The following is a 17,023-nucleotide window of genomic DNA, read 5'->3' on the forward strand; positions in this document are numbered from 1 at the left end:
CCTGTGAGAAATCTGTCCAATCCCCTTTTAAAGGCATCTAGGCCAGATGCCATCACCGCATCCTGTGGCAAGGAGTTCTACAGACTAATCTGTGCTCTGCTCTGTCAGCAGCCTTTTGCAAGCATGACCACAAGAGGCAGTGTTGCCACAAGAGGACCTCATCAAGCCCCCCAGAGTGGAAGAGAGCGGTAAGGAAAGGGAGGGGAAAAACAGGGCAGTGAAGGGGAGGAATGGGGCAGAGAGGCTAAAGTAAGGGTGAATCTGGTGGTGATGGTGCATGCTGGATCCTATCCTCATTTTTTGGCAGCCTCCCCACCCCCTTTCTCTCTGCAGACTTGCACCAGCTAAAGAGTTGGCACAGGTTCAAGGAAGTCCATTGTGGAGCAGAAGGTGCCCTCCCCCATTGGATATAGCACATTGGGAGGTGGGCTTTGTCACCCCACCTGCAGCTTGGCACCTGGAGCAGGCAACCTCTCAGCCCCCCCATTTGCACACCACTGCCCTTGAAGAACAGTCACAAAACTTGAAATACATAGGGCTAAATAAAATATTTACATTGCATTGTGAAGGTCTCTTTCAACTTCTGGATGGTCGGGTATATCACATCGTCAAAAATAAGCCCCAAAGTCACAAACTCACAAAGCCACCCTACTTGGAAGGAAAGAGACGATGTGCTGATGGAACCCAAGACATCTGTGCCATGACTGTATCTCTGCAGAGACTGTGCGCATAATGTAATTGTGGGACTATGAGGGATGTCCTCTATCATCCTCAATTGTGGAGAGAGATTCAGATTGTTTTGTCATAGCGAGCATGTTTCTCATTTAATAACATATCTGTAGACTTTAATTTTAACTGAGGACACTACCAGGAATGTTTGAAAAAAGAAGAATGCCAGAACACCCCACGTGCTGTGCAAAATAATGAGGTAATGTCCCTGGGGTTGCATCATGTTAATAGTATGAAAAATTTGGTGATCCAATTTCAGTTCCAAGCAATAGAACATGTGCTGTAATTAAAGAGAGGAAGAAATAGATAAAACAGAAGAGAGGAGAAAGGAGCTTTCTGGATTTATACGTTGAAATCAATGTCTCAGCTGGAACGTGGAGGAAGGAATGGATTTATATGCTTATTTGGAAAAGACATGAAAAGAGCAATACATCTCAAAGCCAGAAGGTATGGGAGCAGAATGGTAGACCTGTTCGATATTTGCTACTTGCAATGAGTTGTTTTGATGTTTTGCAATTTGCAAATATATATTTCTATACACACAGAGACAGACACACGAGATAATTAATTGTGGGGGATTTAGTATTATTTGTCAACATTTTACTGAACCCTGAAATATTCTTGAGCTCAGCATGTGTGTGCAATCTGTCCCTCAAAGCTGGAGATTCACAACCACTTTTCATCCACTTTCAAGATCTTTTCAAGATCATCAGCAGTATTTTTGAGATGCAAATGCAATTATTTTCCCCAACGTATTCCAGATCTACAGGCAGGGACTCTGTATCCACAGATCCTTGACTGATCTGGTCCCTTGGACTCACATTGAGCCAGACTCAGTCTCCACCTAGACCCTCCGAAGAGGACTGGAGCTGAACTTTGGTCACCTCTGGAGAGCTTTCTGAAGTGTGCCTCTGCGGACTTCAGAATGCCCCACATAGGCAAAAAAATGCCATTTCCAGTTTCCCGAGGGAAACTGGATGTGACATTAACATAAGAAACATAAGAACAACCCCACTGGATCAGGCCATAGGCCCATCTAGTCCAGCTTCCTTTATCTCACAGCGGCCCACCAAATGTCCCAGGGAGCACACCAGATAACAAGAGACCTGCATCCTGGTGCCCTCCCTTGCTTCTGGCATTCTGACATAGCCCATTTCTAAAATCAGGAGGTGGCACATACATATCATGGCTTGTAATCCATAATGGATTTTTCCTCCAGAAACTTGTCCAATCCCCTTTTAAAGGCATCCAGGCCAGATGCCGTCACCACATCCTGCGGCAAGGAGTTCCACAGACTGACTACACGCTGAGTAAAGAAATATTTTCTTTTGTCTGTCCTAACCCTCCCAACACTCAATTTTAGTGGATGTCCCCTGGTTCTGGTGTTATGTGAGAGTGTAAAGAGCATCTCCCTATCCACTCTGTCTATCCCCTGCATAATTTTGTATGTCTCAATCATGTCCCCCCTCAGGCGTCTCTTTTCTAGGCTGAAGAGGCCCAAACACCGTAGCGTTTCCTCATAAGGAAGGTGCCCCAGCCCAGTAATCATCTTAGTCACTCTCTTTTGCACCTTTTCCATTTCCACTATGCCTTGTAAGGCATTCTGAGGCCTGGGGAAGCCCTCCAGTCCCCTTCAGAGCGTGATGGGCCAAAAATTGCAGATTCACTTATCCATGATTTTCAGTATCCACAGGGAGTCCAAGAACGGATCCCCTGTGGATACCGAGGCCCCACCTGTATTGTGAGGTTAATATAATTGTCTCAGAAGAGGAGAAGGAGGTGGGAGCAGGAGGGAGAGGGAGGGTGTTACACATACAATTCTCTGCCAACTGGGCAAAGAGGCTACTTTTTACCCTGGTGGCTCTTCCCATGTATTTAGTGGGGGGGGGGGAGAGCAACTTTCCCGATTAATCTCCACCTGGCAATGCACTAGCAGCAAACAGCGAACAGCCACAGCAAAGCACAGTCTCTCTTGTGTTTCTTTTTTGGTTTACAAACTTCTTTGGGATAAGAACATCAGACAAGCCCAGCTGGATCAGGGAAATGAATCTCTGGATCTGTTCTTTAGTCATGGCCGCAGTAGGATCCTGGGTAACACTTGTGCACGTTGAACAGATGATCCTCCCTCTGTGAAATTTCTGATGCATCTATAGCCCTATTTGGCTGTTGTGTAACTATGGAGATTCTCCACAGATGACATCTGTGAGTAGCTTGGCAACTCCTGAATAGTGGTATCGCTAGGGGGGTGCAGGGGTGTGTGGACCGCACTGGGTGAGTTCTGCGGGGGGGGGGGTGACACTACTACTAGTCCCATACAACCACAGGGATTTGGAAATATGATCATTGATGAGAACCAGTGATACAGTGGCTGAGTGGTGGTTGATCTTGGATGTAAGAAACCCAGGTTCCAATTTGCACTCAGCTACAAAGATCTTAGGATACCCTACCCATTACTAGATCACAACCTAACCTACTTCTTTGGTTTGTGAAGTTCAAACTCAGTTCCGAGTTGCTTGGAGGACACAAATTCGTAAATGAAACATCAACAGTTTGGTTCAGTTTATCATCACCATATGAAAAAGAAAGGAGGCTTCCCCCCTCTCTTTTGCTTGAGTGCATTAAACCTGTTATTTTACTGCCATTGCTATTCTTTAAAAACTAATTATAGCAATACCTCCCAGCACTGTTCTATTATAATCTGTGCTTTTTTAGGAGGGATTTTTAATGACTCAGTGATTTTAATTCCTATTGGGATGGAATTCAGCTTCCAAGATGTCAGCCTGGATAGAACTTCCTTGACAACAGCAGAAGATAAAAGGGTGTCTTAAATTGAGCAAAGCGCATCGGCAAATATTAACACACACCAGAGTACATTTTCCCCACAGTGGAAATTGTTTGTTCTTTTTTTTTTTCCAGTTCTACAGAGCTGTTTACTTCTTAAAAGTCTGTGATTTTGAGAAAATTATCTCTAATCACTTTGGCTGCGAACTTTTCCTTTCTATTTTTAAGCACTTAAGCAGCTGACTTCGACACCTTGGTGAAAACAAATGGATAAAAATGCCATTTAAATCACTTTTTAAATAATAATAATAAAAAAAGCTAATGTCTCCACCAGATGGTATTAGGTTCCAAGGCTTTTAAAATGAGATTAATCTTTTAGTAATAGAATAGGAAAAAAAATAACCCAGCAAAATTTCACTTTAGTGAGGAATGTTATTATCATACTCAAGGTTCAGCATTGACTACTGACATTCGGTGAACCCAAACTTATTTCTTTGGTTGACCATTTTGCCCTTTAAAAAAATTCTATACAAACTTTGCCTAATAGGAAAATGTTTGCTTCATGGATATGAGCTGTGGTAGCATAGAACAAAGCTATGCCTGCCCACTGCCTGGGTTTCAGGCAAAGGTCTTCAGCAACCTTACCAGTAGATGCCAGGGATTGAATTTGGGACTCTCCACCTGCAAGGTGTATGCATCACCAATGAGTCACAGCCTCTATCCCAGGTTACGTCATGAGGGTACATCTCCAAATGGCTGAGGTTCGTATCTCCCTGGTGTTTGACATTGTGGGTGCAATCCTGGGGAGGGGATGGCACAAATCCCATGCGCTGATCCACAGGTGTCGTGAAAGTGCTGTACAGCACATTCACGCCACCAGGAGAGGAGAGAGCCCAGCGCATGGAGGCCAAGCCCTGCTAAGCCCGCACCAGCCAAGTTAGTCCAGCAAGACTGGTCTAGACCAAGCTAGACTGGTCTGGGAGGGCATGAGGAGGGTGGGGAGGAGGCATTTCAGAGTAGGGGGAGGGCAGGCAAAGGGCAGGCCTGTGGGTGAGAAGGGCAGGACAAAGATCAGCACTTATGGCTAATCCTATCCTTGTTCCTGGGAAGCCCAGGGCAGCTCCAGGCTGCTCGAATCTATGCCACCTCTTTAAGTGACGCAGATCTAAGTAACCCCATTGGGGCTGCTGTGGTTTTACCTGATGTAAGGGGAAGCAATTCCCCTTGCCCCAGGCTGAGCAGCAAATGGCCCCAACCCTGTCTTGGATGTGGGGCAGGCCTGGGCAGGTTAGGATTGGGCCTGAGTCCTTTGTGGATAGGGAACCATCCTCTCCTTTCTTGTGCTCTGTTTCGGGAACTTTTCCATAGGCTTGTTTATCAAGCACTCTGCCCCATATTTATTTTATTTTATGAGTTGCCATTCTCAATCTGCACTTCATATTATGCATGGGCATTGATGGCAAAATTCCATTCCTTTTAAGGATAGCCTTGATTTTTTAGGGGAAAAAATTGATCTCCAAAATGTTAATTTGTGTAGGCTTGGGGCCCAATCCTATCCAACTTTCCAGCACTGGTGCAGCCCTGAGATAATGGAATAAACATTCCCTTACCTTGTGAAGACCTTCATGACTGCTTCCCCACCACAGGAAGTAGTGCACCCTCCCCCATTGGCACTGCTGCACCAGCACTGGAAAATTGGATAGGATTAATCATCTACTCATCTTTTTTCATTTTATTTCCATATTCTGTCAATTTCCTTCACTATCCTGTTTCTTTCAGGTTAAAAAAAGAGAAAACCCTATTATTTCACCATTGATCTTGGTCGTGTAGTGTTAATTAGCTCCTCTAACCCCTGCCATTAAAACAGTGAGTTAGTTTCTCCTCGGCATCTCATAAAGGAGATATGAAGGTCATAAAGAAGGCTTCATCTGGTAGTGCCTCCAGATACAACGGTATTGATCATCAAAACCTACTGGAGCAGTTCCTGTGCCATGGATTGAATGGAGCAACCTTGAGCCAGCAGCAAACTCGGGCGACTTTTGACATTTGGCTTGCAGAAATAGCTGCCTTTCATCTGTGGGATTCTATTATGTATAACCAGGTGAGAACTTCACAAAGCATGCTAGCCCTATTGAGAAGTGTTCTCTGAATACATGAAACACGTCTGTGAAAATGTTTCACGTCTGTGGGAAAAAAATAAAAGCAGAGTTATGCATATTGCAAAGGATGGGTGGGTGGGGGGACAAGGACAGAAGGGTCTCTCCTGGGGGTACCGGAAGTGGCACAGCTCACAACTGAGAATGAGACCCAGTTCAGTTCAGTGGAGTACAGGTCGTGCCTCCCTATCTGTGGATTTGGGACCCGCAGTTTTAACTAACAGCAGGTTCTGAACCTGCAGAGTATGCTGGACCTAAACCTTCTGAACGTGACCGGAGCTCTACTCCAGTTCTGTCCTGAGGCCCTTCTGGGGGCCAGGGAGGCTGCGCATGACCTCTCTGACCCTCAGAAGGCCTAAAATTGTTACCCCAAACCAGAAGTAACTATTTTTGGCCTGGGGGCATACGGAGGGCCAGGGAGGCAGCGAATGGACTTCATGGCCCTCAGAAGGCCCTCCGTACGTGACTGGAGCACAGCTGAAGTGCCAAAATCCACAGGTCTGACGTGCCAAGACCCATGGATTTGATTATCTGTGGGTTTGGGCATCTGCAGAGCATTCTGGGAACAGATCCCCCGCGGATGCTTAGACATGACTGTATTGGGCTTTCCAAGCTAGGGACAAAACAGAAGGGCGCCCACCTGTTATCTCCTGATGGATTAGGGCAGTGGTTCCCAAACTGTGGGTCCAGAACCCACAAGTCGATCATGACCCAATTTTTGGTCCATCGTGAAACTGACAGGGCAGATTAGGCTTTGAGCATCAAGGGTTAAACAGACTGCTGCCCAAACGCCATTATAGCCACGGGGCACTGCTGCCCAATCACCATTATAGCCATACCACTTGGCAGCCTCTAGTGTTTCTAAAAAGTTTGGGAACTACTGGATAAGGGAGTCACACTCTTAAAAATTAGGCAGCCACTGTGACAGCAGAATGACTTTTTGGTGGGGGTGGGCTAATAACAGGATGAAGAAGTTTGCAGCACACAGTTAAGGCTGTAGGTGAATCATTTCTCTCCTGAAGATTTGGGAGTCTTTTTATCTAATCAGATGACCACAATGCAGTAGATTTGCTTGAGGGAAGCCAGTATAGAAAGGAATGGGAAATGACAGCCAGAGTGTTTGGATGGCAGCTGTCACATCTGTATAGAGGGGATGGAGGGCATTTGTCATCTATGGGCATGAATGTGCATTTAGAGGATCTGTAGTAGGGTCTTCACGAATTATTAACAGGTGGAGTGGGGGGAAGCTAAGCTAGGCTCCCCCCCCCCCCAATGTGGCAGGTTCAGTGAGGGGCATAAGAATGGGAAATTTGGCAAGCTCCCTGAGACAAGTTGATTAGTCATGGAGATCTCACACTAAACCTCAGAGTTTATCTGGCTTGAGACTCCAATGGGATGAGACTCCAATGAGTAATGGGTGCCTATGCATGTCTACTCCGAAGAAACCCCTTCAAATTTAATGGGATTTACTTCAGATACATGTGGATAGGATTCTATCCGCCATCACAAAAGCTGAATGGCTTGGGGGAACGCAGGCAACCCTAAGTTTCCCTGACTCCTTACAGGGTTGGTGGTGATCAGCTGAGATTGCGAGGAGGTGATCTGCACCTTGGCGGGGTTGTCTGTAAAGGGAGGAAGGCAGGATAACTCATCCAAGGCAGGAGAGTTAGATCAGATGGATCCACTGCAGAATTTGTTAAATTTAATAAAGTTGTGGCCCAATGTTAATCCAAATCACTTTGTCTCTTTTCTCATCAGTGTATCAGGCAATTGGTATGCGGAGTAAATAATGCTACTCCTTAGAGTAAAGCAAAAAAAAAAAAGATATCACTGATCAGGTACTTTTAAAGGAGAGAAAGGATCCTTGTTGAAGTGGTAATTATGACATCATTTGGCCACAAAAGACCTTCCTTCCTAACCCAATTTGTTAACAGACTTTATGCTCTGGGGGACATCTAATGTAGCAGTGGATGTTCTCATTATTCATTTAAAAGTCAACCCTAATAGGCTAGAATTTCACTAAATTCTTTGGCCCTAATGGTGCTTGGTGGTAATGACTTCTGCAAGTTAATTAAGGGTTAATTAGTAATTCGTAATTAATAATTCAGCACTGCCTAGAATTGAGCTAACCGCAGAGTTCATCATCGACTTTCCAAGTGTCCATACACAGGGAACGAAAGGTGTCTCTGAGGTTCATTTTTCCTTTGCTGATTTGTTCTTCGGTGACATCTATTTCCTTTTAATTTGGAATAGACTCCTGAAATGAACTTTTGAAGTTCCTCATGATGTTAATGACCAATATTGCAACCTCTGTCTAATTACTACCTTTCAGAATGTCATAGGCCTTGTCTGAGGAGAGGGTTCGTGCAAGGAGAGCTGGTGGCGTAGTGTGGCGAAGACTGAAAGCCCTAAACCAGGACGTCCCACTTCCAAAGGTCACCTTAGCGGTGAACTCATCAGCTGGTTTTGGAAAGCCATTTTCTCCTCACCTCAGTTCCTCCTCACACCCGAATACTTGCCTACCTTCAAGGTTGTTGCAAGGATTCCTGAGTATGTGCTCTGCTTTTCACACTGTACATGCTTGGTATTATTGTACACTGTTACAATAAGCCTCCCTAAGGGCCACTTCACGCATTCTAATGTTCCTACACAGAGATAATCTCTGTAAGATTCAAACAAACGATTATCTCCCCTGTTGGAGACGGTATTGTCTGACGCATTACTAAATGGAGGAGGGAGGAAGCATTTTAGTCTCCCCAAAGGTAGCTGCACTTCCTTTCAAGGAGCTACAATTAAATCCTCCCAAATCCACAGAGGTTCTGCCAACAAACCTAGAGTCGAGCAACGTATGAACGCCCAGGTGAATTTATTGAGGGATTTGTGATAATTCAAGATCCAAAGACAATAGGATTAATCTATGCAGCAACTTGAGGGCCTTTAAGTGGGAAAAAGCAGTGCAGGGACCCTACAACTTCAGAACATAGGTGAGTTAGTAGTGAAAAATACATTCCCTATTCCGGCATTCCAAGGGGGGACAGTCCCAAGAAGTTTGTGCCATGTGCCCTTTCTAGATGCATAGCTTATCATGTTCACATTGAGAAAAAGTAGAGCCTGCTAGGTGTTTATCTGATGTAGGTAGAAAATCACCTGTAGTCACTTTGTGAGTTTCAGAGGAAATCACACAAACTTTTGAAACTCAGGCAGTTGTAAATTGGACATCACGCAGACCCAGAGGTGTAACTTGCATGGAGCCTGAGGGATACTGCCCCAAGTCGGGAGGTGCACATGACAGCCCTTAGACTCTGTCCTAGTTATAGCACTGGTGGCTTCACATACCCCGTCCCTTCTCCTGTGGAGGCTCTCAGTTGCATGTGAAGTCACAACAGTGAACGTTCCACCTCTGGGGGAACCACAAGTGGCACAAGTCGGTCATTTCCAGTTCCTCTTCAGAGGAGGAGGTGCTGCTGGCTTCGTGTGCTGGCTCCCAGACTCCACAGGAGAAGGATCAGGGCATGTGAAGCTGCAGCAGCAAGAGCCCTGCCCTCTGGGGAGAACCCATAAGTGATGTCGTGATGTCACATCAGGTACCAGGGCAGTTTGTTACACCTCTGCAGACTCTTTAAGAACATTATTTAACTTGGACCACAGAACAGCCAATAGAAGCATGACACATCAGTAGAAGACAAGTTGAAACATTGTCACTGGTTCTGCTCTTCCTGGACACAGGAGATATACATACAACATTAATGGAGATGGTATCAGGCCATCAAAGGTCTTGCAACCCATTTCTGTTGAAGCATCCCCCAATGAGGGCATTAGCACTGATATCGCACTGATACAGCCTCAAATGGCCAATTCCACAGGAGATCCTGACCACAGATCCTACACATCAGTGGAATCCAGGGTCTAGGAGAGGGGGGTAAAGGGGGTAATTTGTACCCGGGCCCAGGGAGGCCCAGGAGCCAAAGGAGGGGGCTCAGAAATTTCTTGGGATCTGACATTTTCCTATCTACTCAGACTTGTTGCTAGTACGGGATGCTGGGGACACTACTGATGCCACATGGGTGGGTAGACCTGGACTCCAAAGACTTTTCCAGCTTTCTCTACCCTCCCCTCACCCTGCTTCGTCCCTCCTTGCTCCTGTCCAGCTTGCCTGTTACCACCCTCTTGTTTCACCCCTTTGCAAAGGGGCCCAAAAGAAACTTTGTACCCCCTGATAAAATTCCTCTCAGAGGGCCTGGTGGAATCAAAAACTATTTGTGCATTCAGAAGCAAGTTCAAGCCTGACCTTCTCAATTCAGCCCAACAACTTCCAAGAGCTTTGATAATAATGAACCTGAGGTGACTTCAGAGCCAGAAAGCTAAGCCAGTGCCTATCTGTCTGGCTTCTTCCCTTGATGATCGTATCTATATTGAGGAGAGTCAACACCTATGTACTTGTCTGTTGGAAGGGGAAAAGGTGCAACAGTCTTGCACAAGCATCCTATACCTAATGGAGGCAACAGAGCTAGTTGGAGAGATCCGGAGGGGTTTCCTACCTTGACTTTTCTTTCCAGTAAGTCTCCTTTAGTATGCAGATTGCTACTCTCAATCTTGATGTCCCTTCATCTCTCGCTCAAGATGCCCAGCTAGACAGGCAGGCTTTCCGTCTCTCTCACTCTCCTATCCAATTAGGCAATGAGATAGTTTTTCTTTTCTTTGTAACTGCAAGATTGGCAGCGGTTTTCTTCACAGAGGCCTCCCGAAGCCTGCTGTGTAAACCAGCGGTGCCAACATTGGGAGGATCAAGGCTTGCTAGTGCCATGCAAGGTTGGGGTCACAGGTATTTTTGGATCTGGATGTAAAGGTCATCTGTCATTCGTGCGGAGGTTGCTGGTGGAAATGTCTACTTTAACCCCACTCTTGGCCTGCCGCACGTGCTCTTGACAGCCTTCTACACAGCTGCTGGTTACTGCTGAGCTGTCAAGGTAGAAAAGTGTTTGGTTTGAAAGTGTGACATCTGGGTCAAATGTAGAATTTGACAGGCTCATCCTAATAGCACTGAGTGCCAACTTGAAACTGGACTTGGTTGGCAGACATTTTTCAGAATGACTGCTCAGTATATGAGCAGATTTCAAATAAAATGATGTCACCCAATACTTACCGCAGAACAAAAACTGGGCATCCGTTATGTGCTGCTGCACCACTGCCGCAGTGAGAGGTATGGCAAATGTGGCAGCAGTTCTGGAAGGCTCTGCCGGCACCAGTAAGTTGGTAGCTGGGGCAGGCCATGGGTCAGGAAGGGGTATAAGAGGGTGTGTTGGGGAGGAACCAGGGGTGTGTCGGGGGAGGTGACATATGGTAGCAGTTGCACACACTGGATCATACACCAGCAAAATGCTGGTGAATGTCTAAGGAGGCCCATAGGTGATCAAGCTAATATTTTTACTTCTTGCAGGGTGTCTGATCATCCCCCACACCGCAGCATGCTGTGCAGCCTTTGTTGGTATGCCTGTATGCTATGGTTGGTTGGCAACCTTCAGTCTCGAAAGACTATGGTATAAGCCTACAGCACCCGGTATTCCCGGGCGGTCTCCCATCCAAGTACTAACCAGGCCTGACCCTGCTTAGCTTCTGAGATCAGACGAGATCGGGCATGTGCAGGGTAACAGTTGCTGCAATAATTCAGCAGGGGATCAGACTGAGCAGTAAATGGGATATTAGCCACAAGTTAATCTCCATCCTCAATATGTGTGACCAATAGGAGCACTGCTTCCAAAATCCAGTCTGACCATGTAGATTTATAGCTGTCAATTGGCTTGGTTTTTGGTAACAGTATTCCAAGTGACTGTTCAGTGCACGTTGAGGAAGGCAGTAACCTTTCAGGGACTAGAGTATATAGGAACTTGGTTCAAATGTAGAGTTTTGGGGATGGATAAAGTAGATAGAGAGACTTTCTTTTCCCTCTCACAAAGCACCAGAACCAGGGGACATCCACTAAAATTGAATGTTGGGAGAGTTAGGACAGATAAAAGAAAATATTTCTTTATTCAGTGTGTAGTTAGTCTGTGGAACACCCTGGCACAGTAAGTGGTGATGGCATCTGGCCTAGATACCTTTAAGAGAGGATTAGACAAATTACTGGAGGAAAAGTCCATCACAGGTTATAAGTCATGGTAGGTATGTGCCTACCGTGATATTAGAAGTAGGTTACTTCAAATGCCAGAAGCAGGGAAGGGCACTAGGACGCAGATAGTGTCTTGCTGTCTTGTGTGCTCCCTGGGGCATTTGGTGGGCCGCTGTGAGATACAGAAAGCTGGACTAGATGGGCCTTTGGCCTGATCCAGTGGGGCTGTTCTTATGTTCTTAAACTACAATTCCCAGGAGGCCTTGCAGGTCTCTTGTTATCTGGTGTGCTCCCTGGGGCATTTGGTGGGCCGCTGTGAGATACAGAAAGCTGGACTAGATGGGCCTTTGGCCTGATCCAGTGGGGCTGTTCTTATGTTCTTAAACTACAATTCCCAGGAGGCCTTGCAGGTCTCTTGTTATCTGGTGTGCTCCCTGGGGCATTTGGTGGGCCGCTGTGAGATACAGGAAGCTGGACTAGATGGGCCTTTGGCCTGATCCAGTGGGGCTGTTCTTATGTTCTTAACTACAATTCCCAGGAAGCCTTGCAGGTCTCTTGTTATCTGGTGTGCTCCCTGGGGCATTTGGTGGGCCGCTGTGAGATACAGGAAGCTGGACTAGATGGGCCTTTGGCCTGATCCAGCAGGGCACTTCTTATGTTCTTAGGTTTGCAATTCAATCATTTGTTTCAGTAAGTCGGTAGCATCATTTCCAAGCAACATGGCACCTGCAAAATCAAGCTCTGAGTGTGTACTGCAGAACCAGCACACAGAGATAACAGCATCCCAGTTATGGAATGTAGACAGTGTAAGTAATTTACAGTGTGAAAAGAACCAAAAGTATCAGAGCCCTTCAAGATCATAAAGGACCTGTGTGACTGATGGTGCCTGTTACTCATAAGTTGCTCCGTAAAGGTTGGAGTGAAATCTACATTCCATGTAAATTTCAGCAACCTTATTTCTAGTCCAGTGTTTCTCAACCAGTGGTACTCGTACTACCAGTGGTACTTGAGGTGGTGTCCGGTGGTACTCGCAGACCACCACTGCCTGGCAGTGAGACCAGCAATGCAACGCAACAAGCAGCAGTAGGAGACTCATCTTGGCAGGCAGAGCTCCAGCATGTGCTTTTAGCATGCTCTAAAAAGTCCTCCTGCCCACCCTGAGCCTCTTACTGGTGTTTGTCACATTGCATCTGGTCGCCCAATCCAGAATTAACTGGTGATGACATCATTGCCAGTTACTTCTGGTGGTACTTCCAATAGGTGGACCATGTAAAGGGGGACAAACATTGAAGAACACTGTTCTAGTCCAGGGAGTTGGCATCCTTCAGTCTTGGAAGACTATGGTGTCACGCTCTGAATGGTGGTTCTGGAACAGAGTGTCCTCTCCAGTGCGCAAAGCCTGGGTAAAGTAGGTGTGGAGGATAGGCTGTTACCCATGCAGCAAATCCCCCCTCTCCACGTTGCTGAAATGGTCCAATGGAAAGGCAGAGGCCAATACGGTTGGTTCCAGCGGTGTCGCAGGAGTTGCCAGAACGTGACTGTGTTCAGCCATGAACTGCCTCAGGGACTCCGGCTCCGGATTTTGCCTGGAGGTTTACTCCTGAAGCCTTTTCCATAACTGGATGTAGCCACAAGGCAGTGGAGGTTTGGGATCAGAGTTTTCCTTCTCTCAGATGAGCTGCCTTCCCAGGCTGATGAGTCCCATCTACCCGGTAGCTGTTTAGTTGCCTCTTACAATAAGTACAGACAAACTGAGGGCCTATTCTTACCCCCAGCCCCCAGGGAGAGTCCATCTAGTCCCTCTAGTCCATCATCAAGGCAAATTTAGCATCATGACCAGCTTTTTGCAAAGATCCCATCACCAGCAGGCCATCATCTTACACGGTGCAAGTTGAGAGAATATTTAGAACGAATACTGACAAGTGGAGCAATCTTTTTTAAAACTGGAAAATAACTAGTCTGTATAGAAAATACAAAGAAGTTGACTCCTGTCACTGCTGAGATGACAGTGAAAAATGGTGACTTGACAAAAGACATTCATGTTTCACTTTCATTCCTGAGTGAGAAAAGTTGTAACAGAATTGAGGAACTCCCAAGTTCTCACTCAACTGTTATCAGATGGTGATGTAGTGGCAGCCAGTGCAGTTTATCATCTCAGATTCCACGGACAAAATTCCACAGACGTGCCAAATGTGGAGAAAAAAGGAACGCAGCGATAGCGCATGACGTGGTAATGCTTTTGATCAAATTGTGTTGTAAATAGAACATGACGGGAGAGATGCAGATATAATGCAACTGTTTTCACATTGGTTGATCTTGTAAAATGTGCACTGCTCATCTCAAAGAAGTCATCTAGAAGCTGGCATGGCAAGCAGTGAAAAATCTAAGAACCTCAAAAGGACTCTGGTTATGAGCATTCTGCTCTGCTCTCTAATTTGGTTTACTGCAGTGCTTCTCAAAGTTTGTCCTCCACTGCAACACTTCACACGGTCCACCTATTCGAAGTACCACCAGAAGTAACTGGCAATGATATCATCACCAGTTACTTCTGGGTTTGGAGACCAGATGTGACATGACAAACACCAGTAAGAGCTCGGGATGGATGGGAGGGCTTTCTCGCGTGTGGAAAAACATGCTTTGGAGCTCTGCCTGCCAAATCGAGCCTCCTACTTCTCCTTTGTTGTGTCGCGTTCCTGGTCTAGCTGCCAGGGGGCAGGGGTCCTGCAAGTACATCAGACACCACTTCAAGTACCACTGTTGGTACCCGTACCACTGGTTGACAGACACTGGTACTGTGTTGCTAATTTTTGTAATTTTGTAATTGTATTATTTTTAATAATGTTTATTTTTGCGGCTATATGGTTTCATGTTTGTGAACTGACTGGGGAGCTCCACTGTGCAGGGAAAGCAGAGCTAGAAATTGACAGGCTGCTCAGTCCTAACCTGTGCTGGAACAGGCAGGACGAGTGGCTTGCGCTGTTTATGCAGCAACTGTTACCCTGCACATGCCCGATCTTGTCTGATCTCAGAAACTAAGCAGGGTCAGGCCTGGTTAGTACTTGGATGGGAGACCGCCAGGGAATACCAGGTGCTGTAGGCTTATACCATAGTCTTTCGAGACTGAAGGTTGCCAACCAGCACAGGTTAGGAGGTGCCTGGAGGGAAACTCAGGGTAAGGGGATATTTTTCCCCTTAACCCAAGTAACATCCCAGCCACCCCATGGGGCTATTTGGATCTGTGCAAACAAAATGATAAAACAAAGGGTTAAGTGAAAATTTCTCAAGATACCTTGACCTATGCGCATTCAGTGCTAATAAGAGGTTTTTTCTGGCTTATTTTGGAGGTTCTAGAAATGGAAGTTGAGAGTTCAGTGGCTTCCTAAACCAATAAAGAGGACCAGTTTTAATGTGTATATCAGTTCAATACCTGACACTATGGGTTCTTCCTACATTGGACCACATAAACTATACTCATTGGTTAACTGTACATTTTTTTTGTGCCATGATGTCTCTCAGTATGCATGATCCAGGGGTCTACTGACAATTCTGCTCCAGTTTATTCACTGTTCACGAAAGTTACTATTTGTTCTTTTCCACTGCTCACAAAGTTCATGGTTGGACTGAAAACCCACTCACTTTTCAGACACGGTTGATTTGTAGCCCTGAAATAACTAGGATTCTCAACAACTTTGAACACCCTGTATATATCCAGTGCTGAAAACTCCAAACACCACAAGTTTACCATAGTCATGCAGTAACATTTTCACCGTAACATGAAGACAGTGTTGACTTCCTTCAAAAAGCTGGGCAACCTTTTTTGCAGAAATTGACAAAGATATTTTGTGATAGTTCTCTGAATTGCTAACACCATAACACAGGCAGATGTTGTAACAACCATCAAAAATATGTATGATATGGGATGAGAACAGTTGGACAGCCCAATCCTAACCTGCTCTGGAATAGGCAGGTCAGCTGGACTGCCCTGTATCCAGCGTGGGGTTGGGGCTTGCTGTGGCCCAGCCTGGGGCAAGGAGAATTGCTTCCCCTTACCCTGGATAATGTGGAAGCAGCCCCAATGGGATTCCTTGGATCTGCGCCACCTAAAGAGGTGGCGCAGATCCGAGCAGCCTGGCACTGAGCTGGGTCACATGGAAGTGGGGTTAGAATCTGACCTAAGTGCCAGATCCTGTCCCCACCCCTGCTTGGCCCCAGGTCGCCCACAAGCCTGCGACCACCCATCCTCCCCCTGCACTGGGACCCCTCCCCAGACCCCCACTCTGGCCTGACAAGGCCAGCGCGAACACACCTCTCCTCCAGCACAACAGGGCTAAAGTCAGTCTCTGGAAGCCGGTGCACATCTGTGTGCCGGCCTCCTAAGGTGGTATGAAAGTGCTTTACGGCACTTTTGTAACCTCCAGGCCAGCACAAGGGACTTGCACCAACCCAAGGGCAAGTGTGGATTGTGCCCCAAGGCATATTTCAAACTGCACTGCTATTTCCTCTCCTGCTATTTTGAAAATAGGAAAAAAGTGCTACTTCCAAACAAAAGGCACTGAGATCTCCTGTGAAAAGTCACTTGAATACATTCCTGAGATTGCTCACTGCTTGCTGGTCACAAAGAAAAGATCTCAAAGATTTCTTCAGTTATGAAAACCATCCCTAGCTAGTATCTAGTCCGGCACTTGAAGAACAGGTCTGGCACGCGGTCTGATGCAATGAAGAGACTCTCAAGTTTTGCAGAAGCATACGATACATTTCTTGACCTCCCCGTGATAGTTCTTGATGTTTTTGTCTCAGTGAATATGCTTAACCGTGGAACTGCTCAAACATTCCTGGAGGTGACCAATTTGACTGTCTTGCTGAGTCAAGCCCCAAGAGCCAAATGAATGGAAGTTGTGTGGGATGCATACCACACAGATAGCCTGGAGAGAAATATATGAAAGAAGTGAGGCTGAAACCTCAGCATGGGTACTCTGCAAGTGGCAGAACTCAAGAGGTGATTTTCAAGGCTGAACTTTCCTGCTTCCCCCCCCAAAGATTATCATCAATTATTTTGACACAAGCAGTGTTTATTCCCATGCAGTTCTGAACCAGCAGGCCTGAGAATAATGATCTGTGCATGAGTCTCGGCTGCCACTGATAGCTCGATAATTGTGCACAAAGACAGGAATGAAGAGTCCACAGCAACTTCCCATTGTGTCATGGCTTCAGATCTGAGCAGTGAACAAGAGATTGGCAGGTAGCCCAATCC

The 17,023-nt window shown here is 46.3% G+C and overlaps 3 pseudogenes; 1 reads left to right on the top strand and 2 right to left on the bottom strand.

Annotated features, from left to right (window-relative positions):
• LOC136657068 (zinc finger protein 420-like) overlaps window positions 1–17,023 on the bottom strand; it is a 657,687-nt pseudogene that overhangs the window by 170,634 nt on the left and 470,030 nt on the right.
• Window positions 11,209–11,328, bottom strand: LOC136657899 (5S ribosomal RNA; annotated as a pseudogene).
• LOC136658153 (5S ribosomal RNA) lies at window positions 14,753–14,872 on the top strand (annotated as a pseudogene).

This window comes from Tiliqua scincoides, chromosome 7 (genome assembly GCF_035046505.1).
Source record: "Tiliqua scincoides isolate rTilSci1 chromosome 7, rTilSci1.hap2, whole genome shotgun sequence".
Lineage (NCBI taxonomy): Eukaryota > Metazoa > Chordata > Lepidosauria > Squamata > Scincidae > Tiliqua > Tiliqua scincoides.